Here is a 12728-nt window from a genome sequence, read left to right on the forward strand (position 1 = left end):
GTAAGCTAAAAAGAAAGCCTAGGGAACTCCTCACCATATCGTTGCTCAGGTCCTGAGGGTCCAGGCAGTCTGCTTTCTTCTCTTAACCTCTCAGAGTCTTCTTAAGTTCCTTTTATAAATAATGTCTCACATTTCTAGTTATATTTAGGAGAAAAAGGGAAAAGTCCATCTACTCCATTTCCCAGAAATAAAAGTTCCAGTTTCTAGTGTGTGTTTTTGCCACTTACATATCTTCTTTGAAGTGTCTATTTAAATCTTGTGTCGTTTACTGATTTGGTTGTTAGTTTTCCATTGTTTACTTTTCGAGAGTTCTTTATATATTCTGGATACAAATCCTTTGTTTTATACATGCTAGCAAATATTTTATCTCCATCTGTGGCTTATCTTTTCATTCTCTGAAGAGTGCCCTTTGAAGAGCGGAAATTTTGTATTTGTATAAAGTTCAATTTTCACTTTGTTTTTTATGTATCATGTTTTTAGTGTTGCAGTGAAAAAAATCGTTGCCTAATTCCACATCAAGATGATTTTGTCCTGCTTTCTTCTAGAGGTATTGTAGTTTGGGATTTTATATTTAGTTTTGTTACCATATTTGAGTTAATTTTTGGATATGGTGTGAAGTATAAATTGAGGTTATTTTTTAAATATTCCTATCCAAATATTCCATCACTATATATTTAGGTTTGTACTGATTTGCCTTTTCTGTGTTGATTTTTCTTTTTACTTTCATCAAAAATCAATTGTCGAGAAATGTATGAATACACTTAGGAACTCTCAACTCTGTTCTATTTAGCTTTTAAAAATCATTTTGCCAGTACCACACTACCTTTACTTCCTTTTAACCTTATAATAAATTTTGAAATCAGTTGATAGTCATTCAACATTGTTTTTGTGTTTCAAAGATGTTTTGACTATTCTTTGTCCTTTATATTTCCATATAATGTTTAGAATGATATTGTTTATAATTATGGTTCCAGTTTGTTTTTACACACACACACTTGAAATTAGGGTGAGGGGAATGAGAGGGAAGAGAAGAGGGGAAGATTTAATTTACATATGTCAGTAGTATAAAATTATTTCTCTGTTTACTATTATACTTGCATCATATTCTTTGCTTTGAATTTTTTATCTTTTCCTCCTAATAAAGTCCTTTACTTCTTTTAATGACAGCATTTTTAAAAAAAATTTTTTAACGTTTATTTTTGAGACAGAGAGAGACAGAGCATGAACAGGGGAGGGGCAGAGAGAGAGGGAGACACAGAATCCGAAACAGGCTCCAGGCTCTGAGCTGTCAGCACAGAGCCCGACGCGGGGCTTGAACTCATGGACCGTGAGATCATGACCTGAGTCGAAGTCGGCTGCCTAACCGACTGAGCCACCCAGGCGCCCCTAATGACAGCATTTTTAATAAAATATCTCAGTTTTTGAATGTCAGAACATATTTTTATTCATTCTCAAAATATAATTTTGCTTGGCATAGAATTTGATGTTGATGGCTAATTTTAATTAGCATTATGAAGATATTTACCACTGTCTTTTGGAGACTGTCATGACAGCTATGAAATCTGTACTTAATCAGTATATACTAAACCTTCAGAGGCCAGAACCCACTTACCAACTTGAATAGGTTAAGTTTAATGTAAAGAATCATCAACTGTGACAAGGGATTAGAATATCAAGGAATTAATTTCACAGTGAGAAGGAAAGCAGAATATAAACAATATAGGAATAACAAATATAAGAAATTGTTTCTAATGCCAGATTGAGATTCAGACCACCTTGAGTTGTGCACACTTGTGACTCACTCAACCCCAGTTTTGATGGTTCCACAATGGTAGAAATTTATGGAAATATGCCTTCTAGGGATTGAGGAGAGCTATTTATGGGGAGTTATTGCATCAGAGGCACTCTTCCATGAAGCCATCTGTGTAGTAAAGATTTAACCTTACCAAAAGAGAGGTCTGGCCTTTGCCCTGGGTTCTTGAGATATATTCTCTAAGACCTTGGAATATTCTGCCTGGTATCTTTGTTTACCATATTGGATAGTTTAATGATGTGATTTATGGTACAGACTTTGAGCCATGTCATATCAGCTCAACTTCCAGAGGGGATGGAAATCAAGGTTGGCCACAAAGGTGGTCAACTATGTCTGTGTGACCCAAAACAATCTCCACACCAAGGCTTAGGTGAACTTCCCTTGTTGGCCATATTCACAGCATATTGTCACATATCTTTGCTGACAGGAGTTAACACTGACCAAGACCTCAGTGGGAAGGCACAACTGAGAGCTCTGTGTTTAGAACTCTTCTGGACTCTGCCCCTGCATCTCTTCCCTTGGCTGATTTTAAGAAATCAAAATTAATGTATCCTTTTGTTGTGATAAACTATAAACGTGTGAGTTTAACAGCTTTCAGTGAGTTCTATGAGTACTTTTAGTGAATTATCAAACCTAAAAGTGGTCTTGGAGATCCCTAAACTTGCAATCCATTTCAGAAGTAATGTTGATTTTGTATTGTTCTCTAACTGTATACCATCCAAAAGAGATGCCAAGGGAAGCTTCTGGGTAATGAGTGCAGCTGACAACTGGGCAGTGCAGAAGGAGGGTGCTGATGAAGCCATCTGTAGTACAGCAATGCAGCATTGGAGAAGTTTCCTGCACTGTGCTGCAGAAGCTGGGATTTGGGGAAGCATCTGTGTTGCAGGAACTGGACATATACTGTAGGAGCCTAATAAGAAGGTACACTGAACCAAGAAGCAACACCTCTATTTCCTGCTATGTCTCTCCATCGCCCTTTACTGATAAAATTTAGTATCCTGTCAGCTGGAAAAATAAAATATTTAAAGGGTCCATCTCTGTTTTTGCATAGCATGTAATAAAGTATGAATTTGAAGTTGAAGCACTATAAACATACAGCTGGCACAATTAGATTTTAATTTCTGTTTGCATGATCTATTTTCTTTATTAATTTTTAAGACTTTTATTAAAATCCTATAGTTTTACTATAACTAGGCCCCTTTCTTGCTTTCTTCCTCCTAGTCTGTCTGCTTGCTTGCTTGCTGGCTTGCTTGCTTTCTTTCTTTCTTTCTTTCTTTCTTTCTTTCTCTTTCTTTCTTTCTTTTGATTGTTTAATCTTGCTTGGTACATGATAAGCCAATTCAATTTTAGAATACATGTTTTCATTTATCTCAAAAAATTAATAGATATCCTTTAGCTTCAATACCATTTTTTAAATTCATTTCTTCTAGGACTTCCACTAGAAGGATTTTAAAGTTTTTTTTCTGTCTTCACTGTCTTTTAGGTTTTCCTTCATTTTTTTAAAAGTTTCTTTTGTGTCTTTGTGAAGCATTTTTAGAGACTTTGTCAGTGCTTTGTTCCAAAGACAAATTTTTTCTTTATACATGGCATTCTATTATATATAGTCTACTGTGGTTTTATATCACTGGCTGTCACATTGGTTTATTTATTTATTTTTGTTTTATTTTTTTTAAACCATTTATCTTTACTTACACATCTAATTTTGTGTTCTTGGATGTCTTCACTAATTAGGGATTTAAAATGCACATAATATCTCTTTCATTGATAAAAGTTTTTCAAACAATTGCTGTAGGGTGTTTTTATAATATTTGTCTTTCTTGTGCGCCTTATAATTTTTATTTTATGGATGAGTTTCAAAGGAAATTTTTCACCAATAGTGAATCTTCCTTTAGGTATTTGCCATTTGCCTTCAGTCTTGACCCATAGGATGCCAAGATCTGAATAAGCTCTTATGCTTGAAATTTAGTTTGGAGCTCCAACGGCATGTGCAGAGAACTGGCTTTCAAACTTTTTCCCCATTAGAACAGCATTTATTCAAATGCTTAAGAGAAATCCCAATAATCAAATATCTGAACTTTTCCTTACGAAGAGAAAAAAATGAGACTAAGAATTTTTTTTCCTCTTAAATTTTCTGAACTTATTATAGCAAGTTCAGAGGCAATTTGCTCCCAAGACCACAGTTCTAAGGAATAAACTTATGAAGTACTGTCTAAAGAATTTTGAGTACCTTGCAAAAAAAAAAAACGATTTACTAAACATATATGCATGATTAGTGTGTCGACATGACTGAAACATTTTGAAATCCCTGGATGACAGGCATCACATTGAAATATGTGCAGAGAATTTTTAGGGAATTATATGAAGACAAGCAATTTTTCAGATGTAAAGTGTGCTATTGAACATGAAATGTTGAAGGAATAGATGTGGCCAGGTATTGAGTTTACAGAATATATTAATGAAGCCTCATTTCTCAACACTAAATATTAGAGAAGTAAGGATGTGAAGAAAAAGTATGTTGCCAAAATTGAGACTCAAACATTTAGCACAAGTTAAGCTTTCACCAAGTCTATTACATCGATATGTTTTTACATTGCTGTTTAGTGTGAACATTGTACAAATAGCTGTGTAGTCTGTTAGTTATAAATACTGATAGGTTTGTGCTATTGTATAGTCATATGACAAGGTGAAGAGATAGGTGCTTCTTTCTGGTAATGAGGGAAGCTTATGCTTAGTTTGAGCAGACATGAAAAGAGAAACATTTGCTCATTAGAAATGAGATACCTTACTGGTGGATTAGGTTCAAATGGCAAGTTGAAAAAAAAAAGCAGGGTTCATATCTCAGCTCCATAATTTTCTAATTCAAATAATTATTTTTTGTGAGGACCAACATAACAGCTTTATGACTGTCCTCTCTGATATGATATGTATCTTTCCCTGATCACCCCTTTCAAGAAAAATCACTATACTGAATTTAGTGTTCATTGTTACAATTTAATGCATTTCTTGCTAATATTAGTATAACTATATGTATGCAATACAATACATTGTTTTGCTCTATATGTTTTAAAACTGATAGGGAGTATCTGGGTGCCTCAGTTGGTTTGTTAAGCATCCTACTCTTGATTTAGGCTCAGGTCATGATCTCACAGTCTGTGAGATCCAACCCCATGTCAGCCTGCTTAGGATTCTCTCTCTCCTTCTCTCTGCCCCTCCCCTGCTCTCTCTCTCTCAAAATAAACTTAAAAACATTTGACATAAATGCAGCTTGTGTTTTTGCTTAACATTATGCTTGTAAGATAGATCTATGTTGATCCATGAAAGTTTACCTGTCTTAATGTTCATTTTTCACTGCCATATAACATTTATTTTTATGAATTTGACATAATAGATTCATTACCTTCAATAACATTTTTTTTATTCTCAATAATGCTGCAATAATTATTCTTATGCATAGGTATTTGTGCAATAATTTTTCGAGATGTATAAGTGAAATAGCTTAGGAATAGCATATTTGTGTCTTTAAGTTATCTGATATTACAAAATTGCTATCTAGAGTAGTAAATTTACCAATTTACCAAAAACAGGAGTTCACTATTCACCCTTAATAAAATGTGGTATTGTTAGGTATTTTAATTTCTGTTAATTTGTTAAGGAAAATATGTTATCTCAATGTGTTCTAAATGGAATCTCATTAATTATTAATAGATAATATATACTCACCTGTTTATTGACTGTTTTGGTTATCTCCTATGTGCCTATTCATATCTTTTCCTTTGAACTGTTTTTCTTTTATTCACTGATTTTTAGGAATAGTTTGAATTTTCTTCTCTTAGCTTCTAAGGTGTGTTTTTATGTATTTTATAATATTTCTTGATTCAAATCCAAGGTAATATTTATTCATGATTTCTTAATTTATTTCATTTTTAGTGCTTTCTTTGTCTTGTTTCAAAATATGACATATTTGGGGCACCTGTGTGGCCCAGTTAACCTATATGACTCTTGATATCAGCTCAGGTCATGATCTTGCATCGTGGGATCGAGCCCCACATCTGACTCTGCTCTGACTGTGGAGCCTGCTTGGGATGGTCTTTCTCTCACTCTCTCTCTGCCCCTCACCCACCTGTTCTTTCTCTCTGTCTCTGTCTCTCTCTCTCTCAAAATAAATAAATATTACATTTTTTGTAATTTAAAACAAGACATGTTTTTATTTGAAAGATAAAAAGTTTCTATCCCTTCTTATATGCTTTTAATCCAGCTCTTAGGACATGTGTGTGTATGTGTGTATGTGATGAAAGAATTCAAATATGTATTATGGAATCCCATTATGGCATTCCATAAGGATTTTTAAAAGAGTGAATAAATCCTATCACTTCATTCTTGTTAAATTATTTGTAAATTAAATTATTTGTAAATGTGTCATTCTGGCCCTACTGGTAGGAAAATTACTCTTGTATTACTACAAATTTAGTGTATCTGCTGCTGGAGCAAGTACAATTTAGAAATGAAGTAAAATACAAAAGTATTGAGTGTGAGTGACAATTTCTAACATTATGTTTGTAAATGGATATTTCAGTGAGAAAAATTCTACTTTCACCCAAAATATTTTCTCTATCAATATAACTTAATATGAAATTTAGAAACTTTGCAATTTAGACCATTTTCTCCCTACCTTCTGATGTCTTTTATAAATTTGTATTAAACAGTCATGTATATTTGAAAGAAGATAAAAAATAGTTTGTCATTCAATAAGATATTTACCATTTCTGGTGCTCTTCATTTGTCCTTGAAGATCTGAATTTCTCCCTGGTTTCATAACTTTCAGCCTAAAGAACTCCAAATTTTCTTTTATTGTAGGTATACTAGTGACTAATTCTTTGTTTTCCTTTATGTAAAATGTGTTTATATCTCTTTCATTCTTGATAGATATTTTTGCTGTATAAAGAATTCCAGATTGCTTTTTTTTTCTTTTGTTTTCTGCTTTGGTAAGGTAGAGATATTTTTCACTGTCTTTGTCCTCCATGGTTTTTGATGCAAATTTTCTGGGTATGTTGTCTGTTATTCTATGCTTGTATGTATGTATGTATGTATATATGTTTTCCTGACCTCAAGATTTTTTGTCTTATCTTTTGTTTGCCACCAGTATATATGTATGTATGCATGTGTGTGTGTATATATATATGTATATATGTGTGTGTATGTATATATGTATATATATTTATATATGTATGCACATATATGTATATGTATACACATACATGTGTGTGTGTGTGTGTGTGTGTGTATACACACACACACACACACACACACACACACCTGGCAGGGTATATGTTGGGGCATTTTTTGTATTCATTCTGCTTGGAATTTGCTGAGCATCTTGAATCTGGCTTTCATCAAATTTGTGAACTTTTCAGCCAGTATTTTGTCAGATTTATTTCTGTCCCCCTCACTCTCCTTTGCTTCCTGGACTACAATTACACATATGTTAGATATTTTGATCTACTATAGGTTTCTGTGTCTGTTGATTTTTTATTTTTAATCTATTTTCTCTTTCTCTTTTTTTTCAGATGATTTCTGTTGACCTCTCTTTAAGTTAACTGAATTTTCTCTGTCATCTCCATTCTATTATTATATCCAACTAGTGACATTTGAATTTCTAATAATGTATTTTTGCTTCTAAAATTTCCATTTGGTGCTTTTTATGTATTCTATTTCTCTACTAAGATTTCATATTATCTATTTCAAGTATATTTTCTTTCATATCATTGAATATATATTTATTATCACCTGCTTTAAAGTCATTTTCAGATAATTCCAACTTCTTATCATCTCAGGGTTTGGCTCTGTTGACTGTCTTTTCCCTTTAAAATTGGTCAAGATTTTCTTGTTATCTGTATGTGACATAATTTGGATTGAATCTTAAACATTATAAATGTAATTCTGTATAGCTCTAGATCCTGCTATATTTCTTAGAAGACTTGATGTTTTTTGTTTTGAAAGCAATTAATTTGGTCAGATTCAAACTGCAAACTCTGACTCACCTGTGGTAGATAACATCTCAAATCAAAGTTTAATTATTTTATATTTGGATGGTTTACTGGTAGCTTTCCCTAGTTGGTAGCTTTCCTTATTCATGCATAGTTCAGGGATTAGCCAAAGACTGGGACAGAGTTTATATGCACAATTTAGAGATTCCCCTTTTCTGGTTCCCTCTTTTCCATGATTCCATTATCATCTGGTTGTTGGGATCATTCCCTGGTTCCACATAAATATGGAGGTCTTTCTATCAGAATATTAGAATTTTAGCCACTCCTCACTGAGCCAAGTCCATAGGAACATAAAGCATATATAGTACTATTCCCTTTTTCCTAGTGATAACTTCTCTTCAGAACCTGCCTGCCTTATTTTCTCCCCAAAGTCCTCAAGATGTTTGCAGTATTTTGTTCAGGGTTTATAGTTGTTATTGGCAGAAAGACTGTTTGAAGCTGTTAGGAGCTTATTCAGCCATCACACCAACTTTTTTTCTATAGAATAATGAAGGACTAGCATGGAATGGATTTTTTAATGACTAAATACAAATTATTAATTCCTATGACTTATTCTCTCTAGATGTAGTCATCATAGGAATCTATTTATTCTGGAAAATGCTGACTTTTTCAACATATGTTTAGCACTTCTTTAGGAATTGCCTTAAGAGCCTGTGATACATTTTTCAATTTATTAAGAATTGGCATTTATCTAAACACTGTCATCCACCTCAAGAGAAAATTTGATATTTCTTATATAGGCAAAAAATTATTTGGTACTAAATAAAAAAATGATTGTTATCGACTGAATTGTGTCCCCCTAATATTCATGTTGTGGTCCTAACCCCAATAAAAGTATATTTAGAGATAGGACCTTTAAAGAAGCAAATGAGGCCACAAGGTGAAGTCCTAATGTGATAGAACTGGTGATAGTGTAAAAGAGGAAGAGATATCAAAGCCCTCTCTCTTTCCCTGTGCACACACAGAGGAAAGACCATGTGAGGAGGTGGACATCCACAGCCAGGAAGAGAGGACTCGCCAGAAACCAACCCTGCTAGAACTTTGATCTTGGACATCCATACCCAGAACTAGGACAAAATAAGTCTCTATTGCTTAAGCTACCCAGTCTGTGGTATTTTGTTATGGCAGCCCAAGCACATTAATAGAATAACTTGTTTATATCATGTTTTGAGGGCACAAACGCTGTAAGTATATAAAGCAATGAAGAAAAGAAACTTGGGAAAGGAGAGAAACGAGTTCAAAAGCAGTCTGTACCATAGTAACATGCTTAAAGTCAGCAGTGTCCTAATGCAGCAACATTTAAGAGGAACAGTCTTCATGATGAACATCTGGGCTTTGGGGGAAGAAGCAGTTTCATGGCATGATGTTAACAATACACCTAAATGTGCACTGGTATATTATTTATCCTGTTAGTGACACTGTTAGACTACTCTAAAATGGCGCAGTGCAAATGTGTTTTAGACTGTAGAATGGTCAAAAAATACGATTTGTAGCTCTCCAATTTCAGTTCTCAGCATGCATTCAACATGTATGAGTTTTTATTTTAAGCAGATATTTATTACCATGTTTAGGAACCCTTTGACCCCAGGTTGAAAAGATACTATTTATTTGGCCTAAATCTGCAGAACTGTCATGAATCCACAAGAGAAGTTACTTATGGAGCTTAGGGGAGATAAGAAAATAATCACTCATTACTCTTCCATCTAGCAGCTGTGACCCCAGTGGTGAGCGTTTGTATGTGTGCCTGTGTGTTTAAATTTGCTAAAGGAACGCGATGGTAAATCACCAACAATAACAGGAGGATCAATACTCTCTCTTGCCTCTTTTGTGAGATCTGGAGCATGGCCTGAATCTGTTAGACGGAATTAAATGGCTCAGGGTGTCAGGGAGGATGCCAACAAATAGACCTGCCATGCTCTCCATTAACAAAGCCCCAGATGACCGCCATCACCATTGTAGCCACTTTAAAAAAAGAACATTTGGGACCTGCCAGTTAGAAATGAAAGGTGGTCTAGTTATTCACAGCAGAAATTATGTGCATTTCTAACCAACAAAGTGCACAATAATTCAGTGATAACACTGAATAAACTCCATGGAAAGGAGGAATCATTGTGTTTTACCATGACGGGGGAAATGACATTTGATGAAAAAAACAGATAGGGGCGGTTACTGTGAGACTCAGGAGCACAGCTCATGGCTTGCTTGCAAGTTTCCATCACATGCACACTCGTTCCTTTGCAAAGGCTAATGCCTCAGGCTTTCTGGGTTCTTTTGTCTTTGTACAACAACAACAGCACATCATGCATCTGGCCAATTGTGCAGTGGGATACCACAGGGAGGGTTTCCATCCCAGCACCAGCTGGTGATGATTTTATGGCTACCAGCATGAGGATTGATGGCTTTCATAAATTCACATCCAGCTAGTGTACCCACAGATGCTATTCTTATTCTTATCTTGAAACTTTACTAAATTTTAGCCTGAGAAATATCCTGCAGCAGTGAATTCTGAAAGCTGATTATGCACCACATAAAAAGTCTTTTTATCCATTTTCAATCTGCTGCCATTTGAATTCCATCCAGCTTCTGCTCTTTCTCAAATTAAGGTGAATGGGAGTATGGTATATAATTAGGCTATGTTATACTATTCACTACTTCATTCACCTTAATCTTATTATCTCTGCAGACATGCTAGGTCAATTCCAGAAACATCTGAACAGAAGATGTGGTTAATTTTAAATGAACTGGATATAACTAATAATACATTTGATTGAGATAAACTCTAAACTGAAAGAAATTGTCATAGGAACTTTATTTTGTTATTAACATTGACAGGAGGGACGTAGGCATTTTACAGGCACAGTGCTGGGGCCAGAGTGTCTCTTTGTATTTGTGAAAAGCTGTGAAGACATGGGAAAATATCTATAGATTCTCTATTTACTCTGCATTGGTTAAAGGTGAATAACAGATTGTAAATTTTCATTTATGTGATTGTGAGCTTTCCAAAGGATGAACCTGTAGCATACTTCTGTAATAGATCAAAAGCATATAGTCAGCAAATTCTAATACTTGGCATTTCTAAAACAGAATGTTAGCATTGTAGGAAACAAATGGTAGTATTTTAGTGAACTGTAGTCTGCAAAAATACAGTAAATGCTTATACATTCCTGTAATGGAAATCAGATATAGATTGTTCTTATGCTGAAAAATGAAAGGAATATTTTGTAGATACATAAGCATTGTATTTACTACAGGTATTAAATACATATAACCTATGATTTAACATAATTCTTCTTACACTTATAACATTTTAGATCATACGCTTGTGAATAAGCCACACTGAAGATCTGTAGAGTCCCAGTACCCTGATTTCTGCACTGGTTTGCCCTTGTATCCAGCAATTTGGGGGCACTCTTAACGTCATTAATATTCTCTCTCTCTCTTTCTTTTTCCCTCTGTCTTCTCCTCTTGCCCATATTCTTCCCTGGTGTCAGCTACATACAAGATTTCAGAAATCCGTTCTCTATCTTTACCTTTTTTTTGTTAGGTTTCCTGATTTATCTGCTTTCCTCTATGGACTCTGAACTGGCCAAATGTTCAGGTTCATTTCTAGTGTAGCTCAGAACACATAGGAAGCTTCATAGCTAGGGAGCTCAATATCCCCTTGTATGATTTTTGTCGTATGATTTTTGTTCTTTCTTGGCTTTTGACTTTCTACTTGAGTACTTGACTGCATAACCCGTTTTAACCATCTGATTTTCTTGGCTTATATATCTGCGGCCCATACCTGCCAGTTTTCTGATTTCCCTAAATCATGAGTGTGCTCTTATTTTACTGCAGTATATGCCTGGACTTTTGATTCCCTATCTAGTTTGTGATGCCCTGTCTCACCAAGACTCCAGTTTCCCCCTACCATGCCTCATTACTTTAGCTGCAGCTTGGTTTTTCTAGGAACCATATTTATTTTTCTACCTTTCTTTTTTAAATTATTAAACATACATGGTTCTTGTGAAATAGCTGCAAATTACCCATAAAGTAATTCTGTTAATACTATTGTTAAAAGATGTTTCTAAATAAAATTTTGACGAATATTCTTCTGTGTAAATATTTGCCTGCATTTCACATACTTTTCTTGGACTAAATTAATCAAATTGAAATTATTGTGTTAAATATACAAATATTAGAGGCTTTTGAAATATATAGCTATATTATATAGTACAAATGGAGCAGAACTAGCACTGGAGAGTTATTCCCATTAGGTACATGGAAGTGCTTGTGTAGTCAGGGAAAGGGAGTAGGTGGAGAACACGGCCTTCTTTATATGAGACCATAGTATGGGAGAAACACAGTTTGTGCAAGTGCAAATTCAGACATGACCTTGGGATAAATATATGCATATTGCCCTCTGGTGATGCGTGCCACATTAATGTGCCATTCCCTTTTTGTTCTGGAATTTGTTCATGACCCTTTTTGTGGTGGAATTTTCTTTCCTAGATCTCATTTTTATCTGTATTATTTAGTTGTATCATACAATCTTGAGTTTTCAATATTTTCACTCTCTATGGCTCTGTTAAATTATTGTATTTTCCCCATTCCCACTCCCATTCTATTCCTGGGCCATCTTCAGCACATGTCAACTGTCTTTGGTTCTCAGTTGTTTCTTATGAGAAGCCAATGTTCGAATGAATTTTTGTTTTTCTGTATTCAATGTCATTTTTCTCTGGCTGCCTTCAAGATTTTATCTTTGGCCTTTGGCAGTTTTACTGGTATGCTTGGAGGCATTTGCTGGTACTCACTCTGCTTGGGGGCTGCTGAAATCTTTATAAATTTGTCTTTCACCAAATTTAGGAAAGTTTTGGCTCCTATATGTCTTC

The 12728-nt window shown here is 34.5% G+C and overlaps 1 long non-coding RNA gene across 1 annotated transcript; it reads left to right on the forward strand.

The window, feature by feature from the left end:
- The first annotated feature begins 478 nt into the window (after positions 1 to 478).
- Positions 479 to 2997, forward strand: LOC122492378. Its single transcript, XR_006299601.1, has 3 exons — positions 479 to 547; positions 2241 to 2360; positions 2539 to 2997. It is a non-coding gene; the product is annotated as an uncharacterized LOC122492378 (long non-coding RNA).
- The last annotated feature ends 9731 nt before the right edge of the window (positions 2998 to 12728 follow it).

This window comes from Prionailurus bengalensis, chromosome C2 (assembly GCF_016509475.1).
Source record: "Prionailurus bengalensis isolate Pbe53 chromosome C2, Fcat_Pben_1.1_paternal_pri, whole genome shotgun sequence".
NCBI lineage: Eukaryota > Metazoa > Chordata > Mammalia > Carnivora > Felidae > Prionailurus > Prionailurus bengalensis.